Genomic DNA, 25,933 nt, shown 5'->3' on the forward strand with positions numbered 1-25,933 from the left:
AATGGGAGATGTTTGTTAAATTGAATAAACAGAAACTATAAGCATTCTCTTTTTAGTTCCATCTAATATAATCACGGGAACAGTCAAAAGTTTTCAGATATTCAGTAAGTATAGCTTGTCTTTGTATTAGAAAGCACAAGATTTCATAGGAAACACTTCCCTCCGGATAGCAACTTGTGTCTTAGAAAGATATGCATGTAATGAATTTATAAGCTAATGATTTTGAGTTAGATAGAGCAAAGAAGCCAGACAAGACAGAAAGTAAAAGACTTTGCTCTAGGTTTCCTGAAAGAAAGTAAAGCCACACTATTTTCCACCCATTTTCATGGTGGTACCAAGTGTAAAATCAGATACTTCTCTCTTGAAGTTAAGCCAACAATGGAGAAGAATCAGTGGGGGTAGAGGAGAGAGATTCAAGGTTTCTGTTTAATAATAAAACATTTGTCTCTCTTGCCTAAGTCACTACATTTTAGTATCTGACCTGCTTTCCAAGTTTCTCCGAGGTAAGAAACTGTTTAGCACCTCCTCATAACACAGCAGGGGATTAAGTACAGTAGCCTTTGTTCTATCTCTGCAGGAACTGCACAACTCTATCTCTTAGCCTGCTAGTCGAAGTCTCAGGAAGAAAAAGGGACACTTTGAAAAGTGGTTTTAGCTTTTATTTCCAAGTTCTAAAATGTTTCCTATGAAAGCTCTCTAAGAAAAAGGAGAAAGAGTCTTCTAAGAAACGGAGGATAAGTGTTACTCCTCTTTTTGTCCTCAGCACTTACGTATCTTTCAGAATACATGGTCACATGGTAAAAAGTTCATCAAAACTCATATATAAATTAAAATCATACTAAGAAGTTTACAACAGAGAACCTCATCATCTATTATCAGCTCTACAGGTTAATGGAGAGTCAAAAACAATAATTTTGTGACTAAATATTAGTGAAGTTTTGTATAAATAAACCCACTCAATATTTGATCTTCTGTCCTTTCACCTACATTAAATCCTTAGTTCGTCTTTTGTAACCTTTGGTTGATGGTTTTACCACCTCTTGGAATGTACTTTGAGTAGTAGATGCCTGCTTGTTATGTCAGAAGCAATTAATTCATGACACTTGAAGACTATCAGAGTTCTCATTGCAGTTTTGACATCAGAAAAGATTTAATAGAAGTCCTATTATAAAAGAACTTAACAATTACAATGATTTTATGGATTCTTATAGGATCCTCATTAAAAATTAATAAATCATCTATTTGTTTATATAGCATCACTACAAGACAGTACATTGTTGTTCTGTAGAGATCTACTCAAAAGGGTGGACTAACACCTAGTGATTGTTATATGTATTTATCAATAATGGGAGAAGCATATTAATAGCAGGAATCTTTATTAAAATCAACATTTCCTGGGCCTTGCCTGCAAGTGCAAATCTATCGTAGTTTTCAAACCATCTCAGGAAGATTACCTGCTAGTTTTTAGGCTTTCCTAGATGGCTCTTGACAGGTAATGATGATCTACTACACACGGTGGTCTTGGTGACAGCATCCTATATTTCCACCTCAGTACTTCCTATAACATCTGTAAATATAGAGCCTCAGATTACAGCCTTGATTTGGCCATTTTTGTATTTTTAAGGTTAATTCTCATTTGTGTCACCACAAAGCCCCTTGATTAGTTGTCAGGGACCTCCTGCCAACTAACACCCCATTCATGGAATTGGACAGTTGAAAAGTTTTCTATTACTGATAGATTGCCAATATCAATATTATGAGTATAGCAACTGTACCAAAGGCAATCTACAGATTCAATGCAATCCACATCAAAATTTCAACATACCTTGTTAGAAATTTAAAGACAACTCTAACTTTCATATAGAAATACAAAAGACACATACAGTTGAAACAAAACCAAACAATAAAAAGAAATTCTAGCTGGAGGTAACACCAACACTGATTTCAAGTTATACTACAGACCTGTAATAGAAGCAGCACACAATGACATATGAGATTGAAAGCACATATATAAGCCCACACTATATAGCCACCTGGTTTTTGACAAAAGGGCCAACAATTCACATTGGGTAAAGATAGCATCTTCAATAAATGATACTGCTTAAACTGGGTAGCTATATGTAGAATGCAGAAATTTTTATGGTAGTAGGTTCCAGTATGAGTTTTTTTGAAAGTGTTTGGTGTTATCTAACAATTCCTATATACCTCTTCTGCCATGTCATCACTCCTTCACACCCTAGATTAACCCTTACTCATCCATTATTCCCCTTTTACACTTTGTAGCATCATAATCTTACTTGTCTGTTAAAGAGAAAGGCCCTAAATAATTTTCTAATCTTGTTGGATATTTTGAAATTTGATACAACGTTGCTTTGTCAATATACAGTACAGATAATTTTGAGTACCCTGGTACAGGTAACATATTGTATAAAATAATTTGTGCTTAGATTGATGTTTTATTATTATATATCAAGTTCCTGCTTCATTTTGCTCTTCCCGAGTTCAGAAAACTGCTGTGTGAAAATAGTCATAGAGTTTTTACTAAAGAGTTAATTTAATTATTAAGGATTCAGTTTTATGTATTATATATCATATCAGGAGACTTAAAATGGTCTCTTCCAAAAAATCTAGTATATAGCCTTTTTAAAAAACCAAATATTAGGCTGGGCGGTGGTGGGACACGCCTTTAATCCCAGCACTTGGGAGGCAGAGACAGGCGGATTTCTGAGTTCGAGGCCAGCCTGGTCTACAGAGTGAGTTCCAGGACAGCCAAGGCTACACAGAGAAACCCTGTCTCGAAAAAAAAAAAAAAAAAGTAAACTGCACTGAAGCTCGATCCTACAATTTTGGAGGAGAGTAAACAGAAATATGAGATTAATTTTCTTAATGGTTGTTTTTTTTTCAAAGTATCATTAATTTAAAACACTAAACTTTATTAAAGAAAAATCAAGTAGTTATTGCTGGGAGTTACATAAATAAATAAGTAACCAGCTACTTAAGTAGAATTTGGGTTTTGGCTTCTGTGACAAGTTAATTAGACAAATAACTATCAATGTGACTTAGCCCCTTAAATACTACAAGCTATAAAACATGTTATTTAAATATACTGCAAACTCTGAAGTTAGAAAAGGGATATTAATATTTTGTTGTAACTGTGACCTGAAGTTAACAAAATGATTACTGCTTTGGGATTATACCTGTAAAGTGCTTCATGTTTAGAGTGACTGCTGTCAGAATGAGTACTAAGAAGGCATAGCATCTTCACACATAGGAAATCTTCCTTAGGGACATCACCTACAATGCCATGAACCTCCCTTGAGTACATTTTAATTTCCTGTAATAAGCCTAGTGCTTCCTGAGTCACATGGAACTGTCAAGTCAGAAATCCATTGTTCTTCAATTTTATTTTATACTATTACTTAATTCTGAATTCAGGTAGTCTAGGAACAAAGCTTTCTGGAGGAAATTGTAATGTTTTTCCCTCAGCTCTGTTAGTAGCAATGAGGTGCATATACTTCCAACTTTCTGAAATCCTACATTGAGCTCATAACTGCAAAGCTGGCAAAACTTATCTTCTGTATTAGTGAGGCCAGTGGGAGAGTGTATGAAAAGTTAGACAATAGACTTAGTTAAAGTTAAATGCATTTGTTTTCTCATTTTACAGAATCTCATATCACTACACATGGCAGCTAGGTCTTACATATCTCTTAGTTATATTAAAGTGAATTTTCTACCTGGGGAGCAGTATGGCATCAATACAAGGTTACAGACCTAAATGCAAACCAGGCTACGGTCCTCCCAGAAAAATAACCTATATATTCTCAAACATGTTCAAGAGCGTCTTGACCCTAATTCCATCTTTACAAAGTGGGAATAGAAATTTAAAAGATGGTAATTTAGTCTCTAAGGAGTATTTAAATAAGAGTATTATCAATAAGTCCTTATGAATTTTATATACAATTAGATATAATTCCATAGCTCACTATTTTCTGCTACACCTGTGGTGGTATTGCATATTTAAATATTTGCCAAGACAAATTAATTTGAACAGTATAGGATGTCAATTTCATTAGCAAAATAGTAGTCATGAAATACATTAAATATCCAAAGGAAATGGATGTTGGGCTAATACTTTATTTTGTTGTGTGGCCACTGTGTCCACCCCATTACCATTGAAAACTAATAGCAACCCACATTTTGGCATTATGGTCTGAGTCTCCCTCCTTCCCTCCCTCCCTCCCTCCCCCATCTCTGTGTATGTGTATGTAGTATATGTATGTATGTGTGGATGTACACATCTGAGTAGAGAGGTCAGAGGTTGATATCAGTTGTCTTTCTTCTCCTCTTGTATACCTGAAGTTTTGAGGCAGAGTCTCTCATTAAACTTGGAAATTGACATTTTGGATAGACTGGCTGGTCAGGTATCCCTAGGAACTCTATCTTTCTCTAGCCTTAGGGCTGTAGGCTCACCACATCCCACTTGTATGTTAATACAGAAAATCATAAAAAAGGTACTCATTGTTTTTTAGTATGTACTTTATCCACAGAGACATCCTCCTAAGTCTTCTAATTATCCACATTTCCTAAAGTTATTTGGGAAATTCTGATTCAGAATAGAGAAAGATCTAGTCTGTCTATTATTATTATTATTATTATTATATTATTGGCAAGGCTTTATGAATTTGGAAAGGTGTGAGGAGACCAACAATTTTAAATCCCTCTAACAGAGAAAAGGAGAATTAAAGAAGACAGAATTAAAATGAGTAGCCATAAGAAGCCTTTGAGGCTAAAAGCTTGGGATACAGAAACTCTGAGCACTGTGCCTATCCAAGGCACACAGATGGACATCAATGCAAACTTAATAACCCACAAGAGGACTCAGTTAATGGAATAATAGTGACTGCGATTTTGAATTGGTCAAGGGAGAGTACTTCCTGTAAATTTCTAAGCATGGCTAATAGCAGCATTACCTTTTTCTGGCCAGTTGAAGTGAGAAGTACTCACTGTATCATCTTTCAAGGGAACCAATTACATTGCATGCTATGGTTTGGTAGAGAATACTTGCTTGCAATATCTTTCTCCTCCTCATCATCATCCTCCTCCTCCACCACATTCTCCCCCTGCCCCCTTCTCTCTATCTCTCTCTGTCTATCTATCTATCTATCTATCTATCTATCTATCTATCTATCTATCTATATCTCTATGTCTGTCTCTCATCTCCAAACAGGGCTAAATAAGTAGGTATTTCACAGATGCAAATTAGATGAGTTCAGAAACACTATTTTTTTTCTTTTTTTTTTTCTTTTCTTAACATTTCTAAATCCACTGACTCAGAAAGCTCCCAGTTTGAGAGGCTCCTATAGTATGAGTTGTGGTCAGGATGTTATGCTTTTTATTTTGTACAAACATACAATGTTTGCTTTTGAAAAGAGAAAAATAAAGTGTGTGTGTATGTGTGTTTTGTGTGTGTGTGTGTGTTTGTGTGTGTGTGTGCTGTGTGTGTACACGTCTGTGTGCACAAATCTGTGTTTAAAAGGGTTGGAGTGAGTGAGGGAGGGAGGGAGGGAGAGAGAGAGAGACTGAGAGAGAGAGAGAGAGAGAGAGAGAGAGAGAGAGAGAGAGACGTATTATGACCACAGTAAAAGATAAAAAAGTCTATAAAATACATATACGATATTTTTAATTTTGAAAAACAATTTCCACAAAAGGAAACGTAACACAGGTTAAATATAAATGAACCTAGTGGTACTTCTTGAATATGATGTTACTTGAATTATGACTGACCTCAAAACGGCCCTGGCTTGTTAGTTATCACATCCAACCTTTGATCATGATGCAGGAAAAAGGAACTATATAGTGTTATACAGCAAGCAAAATGCCTTTTTACACATGAGCTCACGATATTTGGTGTTAAAATCTTAGCATATTCTTCTCTGTTGTCTAAGATGCACTCCACATCTCACTACTGAAGACTATGGAACTGCTGAACATGAAATTTCATTCTTGGACATTTAAAATGTATAATTACATGCTATATCATCTCTAAGAAAATGTACCCAACTTCCGTAAATGCAGGCCTTAAACAACACATTTTCTATGGAATCACTTTAGAGCACTGCTAAATCAGTGCTGCAAATAGAGCTATTAGTAAATTGAAGCATTGATTATCAGATGGGTGAGAAGTAGAAAGTATTTAGCAATACAACATAGCCTCTTCTCCCATGTGTGTCTTACATTTACTTTTAATATAATTTATTCTGCATTGTAAAAAGGTTCCTAAAATACATTGTTGTAAAGAACGAATCATGGTTCTGAAGCAACTATTATCAATAAAACATTTATCATATTCAGCTTTATTTATAAGCAATTATACTTTTCATAAAGTATCACATGGTGATTTATGACCAGTTCCTTTCTCCAACTCAACTGTTGCAGTACTCTTTCTAAAAAAAAATTCTTTCAGTAGAAAACAATATTTTATATAAATGAATAATAGAAAGCATGGTAAAATTTGTCACATGCCAGGCTTCCATTCATAGAATTGAGTTGGTTTTAATAAGTTTTTTCATGTGAAAAGAGTGAAATATTTCAATTGGCAACCCCGATACAATCTCTCCACTTCAAATTGTCAATGAAAAATATTTACGTCTCACAGTTTCCTGCAATTCTACCCTTTCACCAACTTACCCACTTAGGCACAATGAGTCCCTAAGTTAGAAGGATGCTAATCTATAATAGGCTTTTCCCTTTGAGCTCAGCCCCTGTCCTCTCCATAAATGATGGACTGAAATGAAGATGATTCTTTGATGGCAAAAATTTTGGGGGAGTGGATGACAACAGTAGGGTAAGAGACAGTGGCTGCAAAAAAAATATCAAAGATCTAAATCATGATTAAGAAGTGACCAGAAAGTGAAAATATACTGTTTCACTAAACATGTTGTGAGGTTACATTTACTTTTCTCAAGGAAGTACACTTTACTGTGAAATATTGAGACTAAATAAAACTACCAGATCAATTCTATTGAATTTATTGCTGTCTTGTCCAGTTATCATTTGGTTGCAAGATGAGGAAGACATTTGCAGGCATTTCACTGGGAATCATACAGGGAAGTTAAGAGAACCCAATGACAATTAACAGAGCAAGTACAGTTGGTTCCAGAAGGGTAGTGCTATTTCCCCCCAAATTTTTTAAATGTTTTACAGGCTCCACTCATTGCATACTTCCTCTTCTTTTTATCCTTTTCTCTACACACAAACTTCTGTCTCCTTGATATAAAACAGATGCTTACTCAGTCTGATAAATTGTATTACCTACTCACTCATTTTTATTTATTTTATTTGTTTTATTATTTAATTTCTTTTTTTAATTTATTTACTTTATATCCTTCTCACTGTCCCCTTCCCATCACTTTCTCCAATAATCCTTGCCCTATTCTCTCTTCTTCTCTGAGTGGGTGGGGGCCCCTGGGTATCTCCCCTCACCCTAGTATTTCAAATCTCTGCAAGGCTAGGTGCTTCCTCTTCCACTGAGGCCAGACAAGGCAGCCCAGCTATTCCAAATACAGGCAACAGCTTTTGGGATAGCCCCCAGTCCAGTTATTCAGGACATACATGAAGGTCAAGCTGCACATCTGCTACATATGAGCAGGGAGGCCTATGTCCAGCCCATGTATGTAGTTGATTCTGTTGGTCTTCCTATGAAGCTCCTATCTCCTTCAAGGCTGCAATCCTTCTTCCTATATTGCATATGAGTCCCTAAGCTCCATTCACTGTATAGCTGTGGGTGTCTATAATTGTCTGAGTCAGCTACTCAGGGGAGCCTTTCAGAGGACAATATGCTCCTGTCTGCAAGCATAACAGAACATCATTAACAGTGTTAGGGATTAGTGTGTGCCTGTGGGATGGGTCTCAAGTTAGGGCAGTTATTGGTTGGCCATTACATCAGGCTCTGTTCACAGCCAGAGTGACGCAGAGAATCCCTGTCTCCAAAAACAAAACAAAACAAAACAAATCTTAGATTTATGCTTTACATATTGCAAATGTGGAATAAACATTAGTTTCTGAAATAAATGCTATTATTGTTGGCAGTGATTATAGTGACAGTTTCAAATAAGGACCCAGAAGATGCACTAATGGAATATATGATATGATCTATAAAGCTTGACTGGATACCAGCTTAAGTCTTAATCACTGGAAGAACAAAGCTAGAAACTCACAGTGGTACTCAAGCCAAAACCTCCCTATTTTAGTGAGCCCCTTGCTGATCTATTAACCACCACTTCTTTTTGCATTGGGGAATTCTGTTCCAGCCTACAATGGCCTATTCTATTCAAAATTCCTCTAGCAAGCTGAGACAGTTGCTTGATCAACTCTATAGGTACTGAGAACTCAACTCACTGAAAAGCATTGAGTGAATGAAACCCAGAAACCTGTGTAGCCTCATTACGATAGCAAGCAGGAAGCACACAAGCCAATTACTGCAACCTGGCACCTAGTATCAGTGCCTGGCAGCCAGTTGTGCCTCAGGGCACCAGATAATAACTTCAGAACTGGGGCAGTCAGCCAGTCTCAGTGTCTGCTTCAGAGCGCATGGACATTAAAGGCAGTACCTTTCAGAGGAGCAAAATATCCTGAAAATAGTAAGAAGAGGGAGAATTTCAAAGGTATACGCCCTTGGTGAGCTGGTGTCAAGTAAATCCTTCCAGGTTGTGTATTAAATGTTACCAAGACACTGAGACAGAGACAGCAAAAAAATAGTAAATTAAAATATAAACACAATTTCAGAGCCTTAGAAAAATGGAGTTTTAAGAGAATAAACACTTCCACCTTATGAGAAACTCAGAACTCTGTGTACAGCACTCTCATGAAGTTAAATAACAAAGAAAATGAAAACAACCCAATAAACCCACAAATCATATTCTTCATATGGTAAATGTTAGGCAAAGCTAGGTTCATTATCAATTAACTTACAGTCCTGTTTCCCTATGGGCAATAATAAATATCTTTAGTATTGATTCATGTCTTGTATCTCAATGTAAAACCTGTTTCTGAAAAACAATCCAAACCTGAGAATCAAAAATGGCAACTTAAATAGAATTCCTAACAGTGCTTGATCTAAGGTAAATATTCAATAGCACTGATTATAATATAGATGGTAGAAACATAGCTAGATAGATGATAGTGGGTAGATGACAGACAGACAGACAGACGACAGAAGAGAGATGGATGGGTAGATAGATGGATAGATAAGCAGAGACCTCTTTCAGACATAAAGAGCGCCTACCACCTTGGGGCATTCACTTTATATTTATTGAGCATCAGGAAGAACCAGCAATATACTTCCCCAGGCTTCTGGCACGCATCTTTCTCATCCATACTAGAAGGATTCATATTCTTAGTTAAATATGTGCAAGGAAAAATGATGCACAGTAAAGAGAAATTAGCCATCTTCTCGAATGCTCAGTTAATCCAGTGGAAAGAAGATAGCAACTGCAACATTTAAAAGAGAATTTTCATTCATTCTATTTTCAAGCAGAAACAAAATAAAACAAAACAAAGGGACAGATTAAGAAGCTTTATGCTGAATGAACAATTAGCTCCTAATGTGTCTATGTTTTTATTTAATTCACTACAAACTTCCTGCACAGTGGAGCAAAAAATAGTCTTATTAGGATAATATTTTGTATGAGTCTGTGAATGCAAGAAAATAATGCTGTTCTAGGTGCCACAGGACTCAGGACTCAAATGATAACAATGAAATGTTAGCTACGTTGTCCCTTTTAGATATTTGAAACATCCTCAGGTTCTTCCATCACCACAGCAACACTATTTCTATATTATTACCATGTTTTGTGTTTGCTTCAGCCTAAAAGCCCATCAGGACAAAAGACTTTCAAGACTTTCTCAGAAATTCTAACCAAAGTTTCACTCAAAGGCATGACTTAGGATGGTGTTAACTACTCCCTAAATACAATAAACATATCTACCTTCCACCGTAACCAAGAGGAAAGCCCAATACTCTAACATGGGTTGCTACCAGTGAAGGGAGTAAAATGCATATGAGAGCTTTCCATCACTGGAAAAGTGAACCTGATGTGGAAGGGAAAGCTTCTGGTTTCTATTGTTTGTGAGCCTGCTTGTAGCTGAACTAAAAAATCTGATTCTTTTTGTACTGTTATGTTCTGATGGACCATTTAATGGGCTTATTCGGGACAAAATTCCTCTGCCAAGCTGTTGATGTGTTTACTTGATCAACTTTATAAGAAGTGAGAACTCACCACACTAAAAAGTGATGAGTAAGTGAAGACCAGTTGGCACATCCTTATTAGAGCAGTGAGCAGGCAGCAAGAATGTCAACTGAAAAAGGAGAACAGATCATTCATTTTCTCTGTAAAGCTGACTAAATTAATAGTACTATAAATGAAATAATTTCTGAACTAAAAATTAGTCAAAATAGATATTGAAGAATCACCTAACAACCCTCCCTATCCAACTCCTCCTTCTTGTTATAGTTTTTCTTGTTTGTATATTTGTATGAATAACTAAACTTGGACCAGAAATCCATAGGCAGGATTCTAATATTTGTGAGTACAGGAAAGAGTTGTATAATATTAAAATAATTAATAGACAATGATTATTCATAAAACTACTTAAACAATCAGTTTTATCTCTCTTTTCTGCAAACACTAAAATAAATCAATCAGTTACAGCTAAAAAACAATCCTCTTCCAAATGTATCAATATGTAGTTTCTTTTATCATTACCCTTAACATACCTGGTACATCTGGTAGCTCAATATTAATACATGATTATTAAAGTCTGTAATTTGGACTTTTCCATTTGTTTACTTTTATGTTCCAAAATGCAATTCAGGGTATCACATAATAGACCATCATATGTCATTTAGTTGCCCACTTGATAATTTCTTAGACTTTATTTCTGATGACAGTCTGGATGGAACATGGGTCTGATACATCATAGAATATTCTTCTCCTTGGCTTAGGTAATCTCTGTTCCCAGGGATATAACACTGTGGGTTTGGCAGACAAATCATAGAGGTAAAGTACCATTTTGTCACATCAGAGCAAGGATGTATGTTAACATTCTGCCATCTTGCCTCATCTATCACTGTTCCCTTTACCTTGGTCAATTGGCTCAGTGGTGTTTGGCAGATTTCTTCCCATGAAATTCTTTGTTTCTTCTCTTTCCCTAGGGTGCATTCTGGATGTCGCTTCACACAGCCCATGCTACAGGGTTGGATAAATAAGTTCTATCCACCAAACTCTAGTAAAACACATAAATTATTTGGCTAATCTTACATGGGAAATATATTTAATCTACTGTGTGTGTATTTATTTAAATGCTATTCCATTCATTCATATAGATGTGTAGATGTATATGTTATGTTTTACTTATCATACAGTTATGCTTTATTTTTATTCAATTGTTCCAGCTTTGAAGACTAGGACCTCTTGGAAGAAATTTTAATTGTGTTTCATTGGCTGGAGATACATATTATCTCCTTGAGATTTCAATTTGCAGTTTGAAATTGAAATCAGTACTCTGAGAACTATCTGCCAATTGTTCTATTAGCTGTGCTTTTCTGGTTGATTTTTCTTTCATTATTGTGCCACATTTTTCTAATTATAAGTGTCATAGATTGTAGGGATTCACTCAGTTTGACATGTCTATAGCCAATGTAAGTCTAACAGCCATGAGCTTACTTTCCCACACACACTCTACTACTGCACAGTAAATGAATAAGACTATCACTTTATGATGTAGGTCTTTATGAATGGCTTGTAATACCATCAGCTTCAGGATGTAGAAGACATCTGACATCAGCTTGGCATACAATATATATCCTCTAAAGTATAGATAAAAGTCATATTGTCCTCACCATTATGTAAACCCTCCTCCTGACCTAAATTACAGGTACTCACCTCCCTTGAAAACAAAGCTTTTACTTTCATCTTTTGAGTGAGAAATAAGTGAAGAAATTCAATCAGTAAATTCAAAGATTAAAGCAGTATAAGCAATATGTACCAAAGTAAAGTAAGACAGAAGCTAGCTGACATCAGGTAGGAGCAAGTACACTGGTTACACGAACCATTTGTAGTAGTAAAATTGTGCTCTGAAGAAAAGGGCAGAAAGAAGATAGAGGATATCCATATTTTATATGTAGAAAAAATATTATTTAAAATACAATTTTAGTAATAACCTGTAAAATATTACTCTATCATATTTTATCCATTATAAATGTATAACAAATATGAAAGCAAATTACTTACTTTTTCAATTTTCAATTCCACAGAGACAACTTCAAATACTGGGCTCAACACTCACAGAGCACAATTTAAAGGTAAAGACATTCCGTGTGACTTGAATGAGTCTTTCTTCTAATATACAATTATGAAAACTTCAAATGTATGGCAGAGATAAAACATCTCAGTAAACCTAAAAATATACATCAACTGAATTTCTCTATTGATTTTTGTTGTGTATGTATATTTATATGTGTATATAGGTGCTTGTGTTTTTGTCTGGAGTAGAGGACAGCTTTGATGCCCTCCCTCAGGGAACATTTACCTTTTTCTATGGTGGGGTTTCTTACTATCCTAGAGCTTTTCAGTGATTACACTAGGCAGGCTGACCATCAAGTTGCAATCTGCCTAGCCCTGTATCCCCAGTACTAAGATTACAATTATACCTGGCTTTTACACATGGGTGCTAAGGAGAAAATTCATGTCCCTAACTAGTGTATGATTTATTGCATATTACACATTCGTCCATCATTCTTCCCTATTTATAAGTACTTGAAAATTAATTGCAAATAATTATAAATTGCCATAAAAATTCAGCATGTGTGTAATTTCCGAGAAAATTGTAGGAAATTGCATGATATCTTCTGAGCTGGTGTGCATGAGTGGTAGTCATTTCTCAGTGGGAGGTGCTAGGCAAGCAATATATCTCCACAGAGAGGGAGCCAAGAGTTTATGGCTTCCTACTTGTTTCCTTTTCTGGCTAGTGCAATTCCTTACCATCTAGTTATGAATGTCTGACTGGCTATGCAAATTTTATTTTCAACTGTTCCACATATGTCTCACTCTGAAGAAAATGCCTCATGTAAGGTATGTAATTTGATTGACTCGTAATCTATAAGCAGGAATTTGAGGCTGACACACATAGATTAATGTTTGTAGAAAATGCTTAATTAATGAATTACAAATTCATCTTAACAGTTTGTACACATCCTTCCCTCCTCCTTCCCTCAACACATATCTGGCTCTGCTAACCAGAATTAGTACAGATATCTCTTATTCCCGTAAGCCTTTGCTCGCTGCTTTTTTCCCAATGTCCAAAGATTACATAATATAAGTATAAAAGTCTATTCCTTCCCCATATTAGTAATGTACTTTCATTCCTCTGCTTCTCCAGGTAATTTTAATTACTGGGCATATTTCTTACAAAATGTAATGTGTGAGATGTGGTAACTCTTTCTTCCTGTCATATAATTTTTAGGAGTTGTGGGTTTTCCCTAAAGGAAGGAAAAATAAGTATTAGTAAAGGAATCTAGCTAGCTGCTTCAAAAATCTATATCCATCACACTAGGATTTAAACAACAAGGCCGTTTGCTGTGAGTGTTGACTGTCTTTCAAGGAACACCAAATTGTCTGCTACCACTATGATTCTCAAGTTCTCATTTAGCCTTTCATGAATAAATTTTAATAATCTCAAATATAAGAGAAAATATCAGATAATCTGGCAAATTCAACTTAGAATCTCTAGCTTAACAAGTATTTTCCCCCAATGATCAGGCAATACATTGATACTGCAATAAATCACAAGTTTTCAAATGTAAGGTGAATTATTCATAAATTTTTTAGCCTGTCTTTCCTCAAGCTGGCTGTCAGAAACTACCAAAAATCATATACATAATAGATAACCCATGGATATTTTTGAGCATGTTCATTTTAGTTATTAGTCTCTCTGCTAACTCTCTCTCTCTCTCTCTCTCTCTATATATATATATATATATATATATATATATATATATATATATATATAATAAGTTTTAATAAGTATTATATACAATAAAACCTGGAAATCAAAACTAACAAAGTCACACAAAACAAGTGCTTTGTTAACTTCTGTGAGCAGCTGTAACAAATAGTAACTCTTCAGATTCAGAAAGACAAGGAAGAAAAAAATCTCCAAGAATTCTGGAAAAGAGAAAGTCTATATTCTGTCTGATGCCTAGCCTGTGCTCCCTTCTGAGGCCTTTGGAAGCAGTTCTCTCTTGACTTTGCCCACTTTGTATGGATACAGGAATTTCCTGTGGTTGTAGCATTCTCTAATTCCTGTTTCCATTTCCACTTGTTTTCTTTTCTCTGTCTGAATCTCTTCTTTGTCTGTGTATCAAAGAGATTGTTTTCTGACTATGGATTTAATGTCAACTTTAAAGTAGCCAGAACTTTTTTTTATTACCTCTACAAAGACTCATTTTGCAAATACCATCTTATGATTTGTGGTGGGCATTAGTTAATGTGCATAACTTCTGGGAAGCATCATTAAATCCACTACTCAGTATTTTGTGTTACATTCACAAGGTTTTCACATGAGTTAACTAAGATCAAGAAAACACAATGTATCGAAGTTAATAAATTAGAATATTTTATTCAGTATCATTGAAAAATAGATATAGATAATGGTGTTCATGTTTAATAACTTTATTATTTTTTCTATCAACAGCTTCTTTTATTTTTAAGACAAGTTCTTTTATCAGATATTTTATTTACACTTCATATGTAATCTCATTTCCCAATTTCCCCTCCACCCAGGTACCTCCTATCCTATCCCTCACATCCTGCTTTGTGAGGGTGTGCCCCACCCACCTGCTCACTCCCACCTCCCCACTCACGAATTCCCCCACACTGGGGCAAGATAGCAAGAACTGAGAACTATTCTCAACAATAAAAAAACTTCTGGGGGAATCACCATCCCTGACCTCAAGCTGTACTACAGAGCAATAGTGATTAAAAAAAAACAGCATGGTATTGGTTCAGAGACAGGCAGGAAGATCAATGGAATAGAATTGAAGATCCAGAAATGAACCCATACACTTATGGTCACTTGAGATTTGACAAAGGAGCTAAAACTTTCCTGTGGAAAAAGGACAGCATTTTCAACAAATGGTGCTGCTGGTTCAACTGGAGATCAGCCTGTAGAAGAATGCAAATCCATCCATTCTTATCTCCTTGTACAAAGCTTGAGTCCAAGTGATTAAAGGACCTTCACATAAAACCAGATACACAGAAACTAATAGAAGAGAAGGTAGGGAAGACCGTAGAATACCTAGGCACAGGGGAAAAGTTCCTCAACAGAACACCAATGGCTTATAGTCTAAGATCAAGAATTGACAAATGGGACCTCATAAAATTGCAAAGCTTCTGTAAGGCAAAGGACACTGCCAGTAGGACAAAACGACAACCAACAGATTGGGAAAAGATCTTTACCAATGCTACATCTAATACAGGGATAATATCCAATATATACAAAGAACTCAAGAAATTAGACTCCAGACAACGAAATAACCCTATTAAAAATGGGGTACAGAGCTAAACAAAGAATTCTCAACTGAGGAAACTCAAATGGCCAAGAAGCACCTAAAGAAATGTTCAATATCCTTAGTCATCAGGGAAATGTAAATCAAAACAACCCTGAGATTCCACCTCACACCAGTCAGAATGGCTAAGATCAAAAACTCAGGTGATAGTAGATGCTGGCAAGGATATGGAGAAAGAGGAACACTCCTCCATTGTTAGTGGGATTGCAAGCCAGTACAACCACTCTGGAAATCAGTCTGGCAGTTCCTCAGAAAATTGGACATAGCAGTACCTGTGGACCCAGCTATACCACTCATGGGCATATACCCAGAAGATGCTCCAACATATAACAAGGACATATGCTCCACTATGTTCATAGCAGCCTTATTTATAATAGCCAGAAGCTGAAAACCCAGATGTCCTTCAGCAGAGGAATGGATACAAAAAATGTGGTACATTTACACAATGGAGTTTTACTCAGCTATTAAAAACAATGAATTCCTCAGGTAGAGGCAAAGGAGTTTGGTGCTGAAAGCAAAGTTTCTGTAGATGATCTGTGTAAGAAAGCTGTGGGGCATAACATTCATGTAGGGAAATTCTCACAGTTGGTAATGAACAGAGCTACAGTGTTAGCCATCTCCTATGATACAGCCTGGAAGAAGCATGACCTGGTGCACAGGCTGGAAACCAGCATTTCTTCCTGTAAGACAAACCTGCAGTGGGTGCACTTGCACATTGCCATGTTCCAGTGGCAGCATGAAGACCTCCTTATCAACAAGCCATTTCTGTCACCCTACCTTGGTCTGCAATCCTGACCAGCATGAAGAAGAAACTGCATGTTCTCAGTCAGATTGAGACTTCAATTGGAACTCTTCAGGAGAAACTAGCAGCCCTTGAAGCAAGCATTGAGCAGCAGCTGAAGTGGACAGGTGGTGCCAATCCTCCCCTGGCACCAGTATTACAAGATTTTGAAGTAACAATGGCTAAAAGAAGTTCTCAAAGGGAGCCAGAGAGCAAACCAGGTCACTTTTCTCTGCAGCAATATCATTCATTTAGAAAGTCTATGAACAAGAACTGCTGAAGCCTTAAGCCTAGATGCTGCTTTATTTGAACTAATCAAATAATGTCAGCAGATGTGTTCATTTTCGTCACAGTTCAACAGCTCAGTTTCAGAGTTAGAGCTTCGTCTATTACAGAGGGTGGACACGACTCTTGAACATCCTATTGGCAGTTCTGAGTGGCTTCTATCAGCACATAAACAGTTAACCCAGGATATGTCTACCCAAAGGGCTGTTCAAACAGAGAAAAAGAAGCAGATAGAGACTGTCTGTGAGACCATCCAGATCCTAGTCGACAGTGTAAAGACTGTGCTCACGTGTCACAGCCAGCAGCTAGGGGATGTAAAGCATCTCCTGAAAGCCATGGCTAAGGACGAAGAGGCTGCTCTAGCAGATGCTGAAGATATTCCCTATGAGAGCAGTGTCAGGCAGTTCCTGGCAGAATACAAATCATGGCAGGACAATATTCAGATGGTTTTGTTCACACTAGTCTAGGCCATGGTTCAGATTCAAAGTCAAGAACATGTAGAAATGCTACAGGAAATCACTCCCACCTTGAAAGAACTGAAGTCATAAAGCCAGAGTATCTATAATAATTTAGTGAGCTTTGCATCACCCTTAGTCATCAATGCAGCAAGGGAATGTTCAAGTTCAACCTCATCTGCTACTCACCAGCCATCCTTTGCTGCAGTGGTTAAGAGTAACACTGGCCAGAAAATTCAGCCTGATGTCATGTCTCTGAATTCTAAAAAGCTGATTCAGAAAAATCTGGCTACATCAGCAGATACTCCACCAAGCACCATCCCAGAAACTGGCAAGAGCATCACCTGTAGTCCCAAAAAGGCTGTCAGAAACCCTAAAACTGGGAAAACTGTACAAGAGAGAAACTCCTATACAGTGTGTGGAAGAGAGTAAAAGCCAAGCTAGAGGGCCAAGATGTTGATCCAAACAGGAGGATGTCAGTTGCTGAACAGGTTGACTATGTCATTAAGGAAGCAACTAATCTAGATAACTTGGCTTAGCTGTATGAAGGTTGGACAGCCTGGGTGTGAATGGCAAGACAGTAGATGAGTCTGGTTAAGTGAGGTCAGACATCCACCAGAATCAACTCAGCCTCAGGCATCCAAAGCCACATCACAGTTGGTGGTGATGCACCTGGGGGCTTACTCTGAGGAAATCTCTGTGTTCTAGGATATGAATCTTGCAGAACAGCTGTTCTCAGGGATATGCTCAACACCATCGCCAGGGTCAAAATTGAAGAAAGCAAACTGACTGCCTGCACACAGAGATTGTCTTTCTGCCACAGAACAGCTGCAAACATGTCAGGAGGTTAGCTGAGAAAGAAACCGGGCTGCTGCGGAGCACAGAGTGACTTGGAACTCCATTCCACCTGACCCTGTTTGTACAATCCAGGAAAACAAACCCCAATCGGAAACAGAGAAAATTGGGCCTGTGAAGAACTCACAGCCACGGAAGAGTTGTTGCGTTCAGATTCTTGAGAAACATTTGTTGCTCGGCAAGAGGACTGGTTGGGTTGACCAGTTAAGTATCAAAAGGCTTGCTGTATGAATTTCAGAAATGAACTTGAAAAATATGGAGAGCAGTGTAATAGACACACACTACATTAGAAGAACTGGCTTCTGAAATGAAGAGCAAAGCACCTGTGGATCCCACTCCTTCCCATCGCTTACCTGTTCCTCAGCTTCCCATAGACCTGCCCCCTGCAGATTAGCCAGCTGTCAGACTTACAATTATTTCAATCCTTACACTGCATAAACTTTTGTCTCCTCACTGTTACCATATTTAGAGACAAACAGGAGCTTCTCCAAATCCAGTAAAAACATGGGAAATTCAAGAATTGTTTAAAGGTCTGTGATCATCACATACAAGATATAACTCTGATAATTTCAGTCATATCTGTGACTCTATCATGTACAGTTTCCTGAATTGTCACTGTGCATCCAAATGTAATGAGTCTAACAGACACTGATTTCATGTGCACTCCCCTCTACTTACAATGTGCATTTTTTGGAGGTCATTCAATTCTTCCCTCTTCTGTGATTGCTGTAGTTTCTTTCATAGAAAGTAGCCGATCTGATGTAATCTTTTACCTTTTAAACAAACAGGATAGAGAACCTATTGGAGTTTGCACTGTTGATGACAGGTTCACAATAAAGTGATGCTCTGGTGGAAAAAATAAACAATGAATTTGAGAAATTCTTAGGCAAATGGATGGAACTAGAAAATATCATCCTGAGTGAGGTAACTCAAATCACAAAAGAACACACATGGTATGCACTCACTGATAATTAGATATTAGACCAAAAGCTCACAATACCCAAGATGCAACTCACAGACCACATGAAGCTCATGAAAAAGGAAGACCAAAGTGTGGGTGATTTGGTCCTTCTTAGAAGGAGTAACAGAATACTCATGGGAGCAAACATGGAGACAAAGTGTTGGACAGAAACTGAAGGATGGGTTGTCTGGAGACCATTCCACCGGAATATCCATTCCATGTGCAGTCACCAAAGGTAGACACTGATGTGGATACCAGGAAGCTCATGCTGACAGGAGACTGATATAGCTGTCTTTTTAGAGGTCTGCCAGAGCCTGAAATATATAGAGTCGTATGCTCACAGCTAAACATTGAACTGATCATGGGTTTCCCAATGGAGGAGTGAAAGAGAAGACTGAAGGTGCTGAAAGGGTATGCCGCCCCATGGAGAGAGCAACAATACCAACCAACCGGAGCTCCCAGGGTCTAAACCACCAGCCTGGGAGCACATAGAGAGGGACCCATGGTCCCAGTTCTATATGTAGGGAAGAATGGCATTGTAGGGCATAGGTGGGAGAGGAAGACTTTGTTGTATATACTGCCTCTCCAATTAAGATCATCTGAAACATAAACTACTAAAATAATCCATGTTCACCACCAACAAAAGTGAAAGAAAACTGCCAGAGAAAAAAGTAGATTCAAAAGCTCTACTTCATTTAAAGAAAACTGCTTTGAAGTATTTTCTCTGGGGAACTGGGATTAGCTCCTCTGCAGTAAGGTTTGAATCTGAGATTGCTGGCACAGCACTGTAGTCAGCAGTCTAGAGCTATAGGAATCAGGCAGAAACTATAAACCCAAGAGCTTTATTGAGTCTTTTCCCTTCTCATGGAAAGCATCAATTAATGCATACATGTCTAATACTTCAGAAATTCAGTGACAATAAAATATTAATATGCATATTACTATTACCCTAAATTTGAGTTAATTTCCTCATTTTATCTTCACATTTCCTGAACTACCTGTATGTTTATGGTCCTACAGAAACCAAACACACTTATCTGTGTTGTTAACTTAAAGCTTCAATAGACCAAAGCAGTGATCTATTGAAAATTTTATATACCAATGGTCTTAAGCTCTGTGAAAATAGATGTCAATAGTTTCATTTTATTCAGCAGTTGTTCTTCTGAGACAGACACCACCTGTTGACCCGTTATCTCTATTACTTTACTCTATCCTATATTCCCGTCTTTTGACCTTCTCTTGGCAATTTAGAAGGTTGCCAGCCATTATACTATTAAATTGAAATTATTAGAATTAAATTATTAGAAATTCACTATGTAAAGATAAGAGTTGAGAGTTTTCAGATGCAATTAAAAGTATGAGTCAAGAAACCAGGCATAGTCTCAAGGTTTAGGAAGAAAGGAGGGCAAGGAGGACAGGAGAAAAGGGAGGGCCACAGGGTATTTGCTACACAATGCATAGAAAGTGGACATGTCAAGAGAGAGGAAAAGTTGCACATAGTCTGCAGGCAGAACAGAAGATGCTAAAGGCATCTAGATTGAATGCTTATCCTTTAAGCCATACAATCCTAAAGGGATGGAATGTCTCTTTCACTGAATTCAGCAAAGTTCAAGAGTATACATCTATGTCAATCACTTAAACTACAAATGGTTAAATATTTGTTTCATTTGTTTAACTCCAATAAATGAAGAAAAGAGTGTTTACTTAAAATAGAAAGAAATAGACATTTCTTTCAGTTACTTGGAGAATGTTTGTATGAAGGTCTACAATGAGCTTTTAGGAATGTCACTCAAGCAGTTGACTCTCATGTGCAGAGCTGTCTGCAAGTTGTATGGATGGATATCTCTGCCAGACATTTATCAAGTATATACTAAAAATAATGCTACATATGTCCTAACATTTGTCTTCTGTCCATCCCTTGCTATATGGAGAGAATGACCTCTATGGTAGAATAGCCATACAAAAAGTCCATGAAAATGGCATGAAAATTCTGAGCATATTTCAGCCCCAGTATAAAGAACTGAATCTGAAATACTTCTTATTTGAGCTTAGCCTAGATATATTTTTGTATCTGTGTGTGTGTGTTTATGTGTGTGTGTGTGTGTTTGTGTGTGTGTGTTTGTGTGTATCTCACACACATCACATCACATCATACGTGTAAAGGTCAGAGAACAACTTGCAGAAGTCCATTCTTTCCTTCTACCAAATGGCACAAGAGGATTAAAATTTTTGCCATCAGATTTAGCTTTATAACAAGCATCTTTATCTTCTGAGCCATATTGCTGATATATCATTTAAAACATGTTTGTGGAAAGATGGAAGAGCTACTATGTTGTAGTCTATATACTGAAACCCATCAGTTAAAGGTTTATATCTATACTTGAAGATGAATAATCTTAAGGAAACTAACAGAATTCATGACCACAATCACAAATGACCTTTCATTGGAATGACGCTAAGAGAAAGCTCAAAAGAGACCCAAGGAACCATAGAAAAAGATAAATATACTAATAAGAACACAGGATAAGAGGGCATGCATAAAGGAAACTAACCTTGTAGTGAAGGAAGAATGCATAATAGATTGGTAAGAAATAGAATTCTGGTCCACATTTAAGGAAACAAAGATGACAATCATACCTGACATGAGAAGGTAAAAGAATTGGTGATGAAATATGATAAAAAAGAACACACAAGGCTACCTCTACCTTTCAGCCTTGAATATATATATATATATATATATATACTCATGTTGGACAGGGCTCACATTTCTTTTATGATGTTACATTTTTAAAAATCTTTACCTGGAATTTTGTTTGTAATATTATTCTTTGTCTAAAACGTATGTGTTCCTGCCTTAGTCAGGAAAAATCTGTCAGTTCTCCTTGATTGAAACTAATACTATTGACCACCTTACCACTCAAGTTACTAGTTTCATCGAAAATAATAAAAAGGACATTGGCTTCTGTTAATATTAATAATTCTGGAATTTTGAAAGTTATCATTGACAGAAACTTAGTAGAATTGTTGTTAGTGATTCACTCCCTACAAGGTAAGGCTTAGTACCCTTTTCAAATATCAGGTGTCAAATAGCATTTTAGATTATGAGATGGATGTAGAACTCCTAGAACCATTGCTATTGGATGTTACATGTAAGATTGGAATTTTATAACTGAATTATCCATGCTAATTAAAGCCAATAAACATATAGATGTTCAAAATATACGTTTGACTTTTAAATATGTATATTGCATAATGTAGTAACCAATGTGGTTTACTACATTTAGCGAATACTAGAAATGGGAAGCAGGTATATAGAAGAGTAGAGCATCAACCTATAAAGCAAAATTTCAGTATATATTGATGCTATCAATCTGAATGCTGTGCACTGGTTTCTTTCCCACTACTAGTATCTTTAAAGTATTACACTGTAGTTAGTATAGTGAAAAGCTGTCCAAGATACATCTTAGCACATCTTTTTATGGAACTTGCCAAATCACAACCAAATAAAAGTTTAAAGATAATGCCTCTCTGACAACGAACTTTATTGTTTTTAAAGTCTAGTGTATTTTAAAAGTCTTCAATCTTTAGCAAAACATTTTACAAATATAGTTTTTTAACTTCAGCTACTAGTAGATAATATTCAATCTATTAATAGCCATTTGTCCTATCTATACAGACTACTTATTTTTTGTTTGTTTGTTTAATACATGTGTGAGCCTCCCCGTCCCCAGGAAATACAATGGTTACCTTGAAAGTGATGGTTCTCTTCTTCTACCATGTAGGTCCTAGAGACAAAATTCAGGTCATTAACAAGCACCTTTATCCACAGTCATCCCATAGCCCCAAGGACCACATTGAAATGTGTTCCATCAGTGAGATTGGACACCATAAATGGACAGCAGTACCTTTTTAAACACAGTTTGCCTTGTACATTCTCATTTACCACATCCTGAAAATAACACTTCATATTTCTTTTAACTAACTTCCTTCAAGTTAATCTACATGGTATTACACTTTTTGGTAACCTTGTCTTATAACCTTCACTATATTTTAAGCATCTGGCATAACACTATTATAATAACTATATGCTGAGCTCAAAGCGCAGGGATTACAAATACCACATTTCTAGATAATTTTTTTATCTAGAAATTGACAGATCACCAGATCTAAAGGCTGAGATATTACCTCAGTGCTTTAGAAATATATGGATGTTATTTCTAGGTTTCAGTACTTCTTGCCTTTTTACATATCAGCATTTTCATAGTTATCATCCTTATATTTGTGTACATAATATTGGGGGTATTTTATGGTGTTATACTTAATTCATGTAGTCAATATGTAGAATTTATTTACTTATTTATTTGTATTAATATGTGCTGTGCTTAGTACTAGAAAGTATTCAAGTAATTGTTGTGAAGAATGTCAATAATTCATCTATCAATATGGACACATATCTTGGGCTTTCTGTTACAATATGCAAAAGTACCTCTAGAATACAGAATTCTGTCAGCACTTTGTAAGTTCTGTAAGATCAATGCTATAAGGTACAATGTCTATAATATATAGATCTGTATCAATGTCAATAAGTGTAGTCACTTCTTTGAATAAGCTCATGGTTTCTAAATTTTCCAGCTAAATAGAATCTTTCCTTCTTCCTCTCCTTCTCTCCCTCTCCCTCTCTCTCTCTCCCTCTCCCCCTCCCTCTCCCTCACTCCTCCCTCTCTCCCTCCCCTCTCTCCTCCCTCTCTCCCTCTCTCCCTCTCTCCCCCTCTCCCCCTCTCCCCCTCTCTCTCCCTCTCTCCCTCTCTCCCTCTCTCCCTCTCTCCCTCTCTCTCTCCCCCTCTCTCCTTCTCTCCCTCTCTCTCCCTCTCTCCCTCTCCCTCTCCCTCTCTCCCTCTCCCTCCCTCCCTCTCTCCCTCTCTCCTTCTCTCTCCCTCTTCCTCTCCCTCTCTCCTTCTCTCCTTCTCTCTTCCTCTTCCTCTCCCTCTCTCCCTCTTTCCCTCTCTCCCTCTCTCCCTCTCTCCCTCTCTCCCTCTCTCCCTCTCTCCCTCCCTCTCTCCCTCTCTCTCCCTCTCTCCCTCTCCCTCTCCTACTCTCTCTCCCTCTCCCTCTCCTTCTCTCTCTCTCCCCCTCCCTCTCGCTCTCCTTCTTTCTCTCTCCCTCCCTTCCCCCCCTCTAGTGAGTGTGCCTGTTTGTGTATAACAGAAAGGGACAGAAAGAGGGCAGCAGAAAAGATGAAAGGAAATAGGAATGAAAAAACAAAGGGAAAGACCAAGAAAATAGATTTTAAGGAATTAGCTCATGAAAAATACAATAAGTTCAAATCTGTAGAATAAGCTTTCAGTAAGATGGATACCAGGGAAAAAGTGGTGTTGCAGAGTAAAGTCTGAATAACAGCTGTTGGCTCTGTCCTGCTTGCTAAAACAACTAATCTTGTGTTCTGTTTTAGGCTGCCCTTCAGATGACTAGATGTGAAGCTCAGCCGTTTAATGGGAGGCAATCTGCTTTATTTATCAAATACTTTAATGATAGAATGATAGTCACATTGAGAACATGTACACGGCAACATACATAATAATATTTGACCAACTATCTTGGTGCCAGATTCAAATAAGTGAAGCAAAAAACCATGACCACTTAACAGCCTGCATGGACATGCACAAATTGTCCCTTTAAAACAGTTTATCCAATAGCAAGATCAAAATTCTACCTAGCATTTATACAAGTATCCCATGCATAACAAAAAGAAAATACCTTTTCCTGATAATATGATGTAAATTTGCTGGATGTTCCCTCTATCCCTCCATTTCTTGGAGCTTACACATCATTCTCCAGAGTTAATACTATTTAAACACTACAAAATGAAATTATTATATTCTATGCAGTATAAAAACATAGAAGAAAGAAAAAGTTTGTTCTTTTCTTTGCATAATTACCATTCTTAATAAAATGAGGGAAATGTACTTATGACTGACAGTTCTCTGTCCTGACACTATTCACGTATATAATTTAGCTGATATCTTTAACTACTTCTTGCACAATCCAACCTATATTCATCTGCTCTTTAGTCTTGTCATGCTGTTTTCCTGGTGACATACTCTTTCCTAAAATATGTGGGCCACTGGGAGCCCAAGCCTCTACTTGGTTGCTCCTGTCTTTCTTTGGCCTTAATCATAAGTCATAGCAGCACCAAGAAATGATCTACTTTTCTCTAATCCATTGTGAATTAACACTACAGATTCTATTCTGTACAGGAGGGGCAGTTTCTTCAAATTTAACAGTAAAAATTCTTCATAGATTCTAATATATGAGGAACTCAAAGAAGCTAGCTACAAAGCCATCTCACTGCCCACTTAACTGGTGGTGTTGTTTTTCACATAGTAAGCATACACTTTGCCACTCAGTTTTATCCCCAGATAGTGGATCAGTGTTATTTTTCCAAACAGAGAACAAATGCTCTCCTTGGAACAATGACCTCTAAAGCAGCAAACCATAAGCATAATGCTAAAATGATAATGGGTTGTAGCAGCATATGGTGCCTTTGCCAGTTACAGAGCTGACCAGCTCTCTATGTATTTCAGTTAATTTGGTAATGAAGAGTTAACCCATGAGGAGTAATGAATGGGATACTTAAGTTTTTCTAAATCTCATAATTATTGAGCTAGAGAGATTGTTTAGGCATGGGAGTATGAGAGTACTTGCTTAGAGGACCCCAGCTCAGTTATCAGAATCCACATCATTTAGCTTACAACTGCTTATAACTTCAGTTTCCAGGGATTCAGTGATCTCTTCTGGCCTCTGAGGACACCTTCTGACCTGTGATACAGGCATATATTCACACACATGTACATACACATACACACACACACACACACACACACACATGATAGCAAATAAAATTACAACAAATCTCGTTATTAATATGGGAAATCAATCACAAATAACAATAATTGCATCTACTGTTAAGTGTT

At 37.0% G+C, this 25,933-nt stretch overlaps 1 pseudogene; it reads left to right on the forward strand.

Moving 5' to 3' along the window:
- LOC114639131 overlaps positions 1–17,715 on the forward strand; it is a 77,633-nt pseudogene extending 59,918 nt beyond the window's left edge.
- Positions 17,716–25,933: the final 8,218 nt, after the last annotated feature.

The sequence above is a fragment of the Grammomys surdaster genome, unplaced genomic scaffold (genome assembly GCF_004785775.1).
Source record: "Grammomys surdaster isolate TR1022 unplaced genomic scaffold, NIH_TR_1.0 125685, whole genome shotgun sequence".
In the NCBI taxonomy this organism is placed as follows: Eukaryota; Metazoa; Chordata; class Mammalia; order Rodentia; family Muridae; genus Grammomys; species Grammomys surdaster.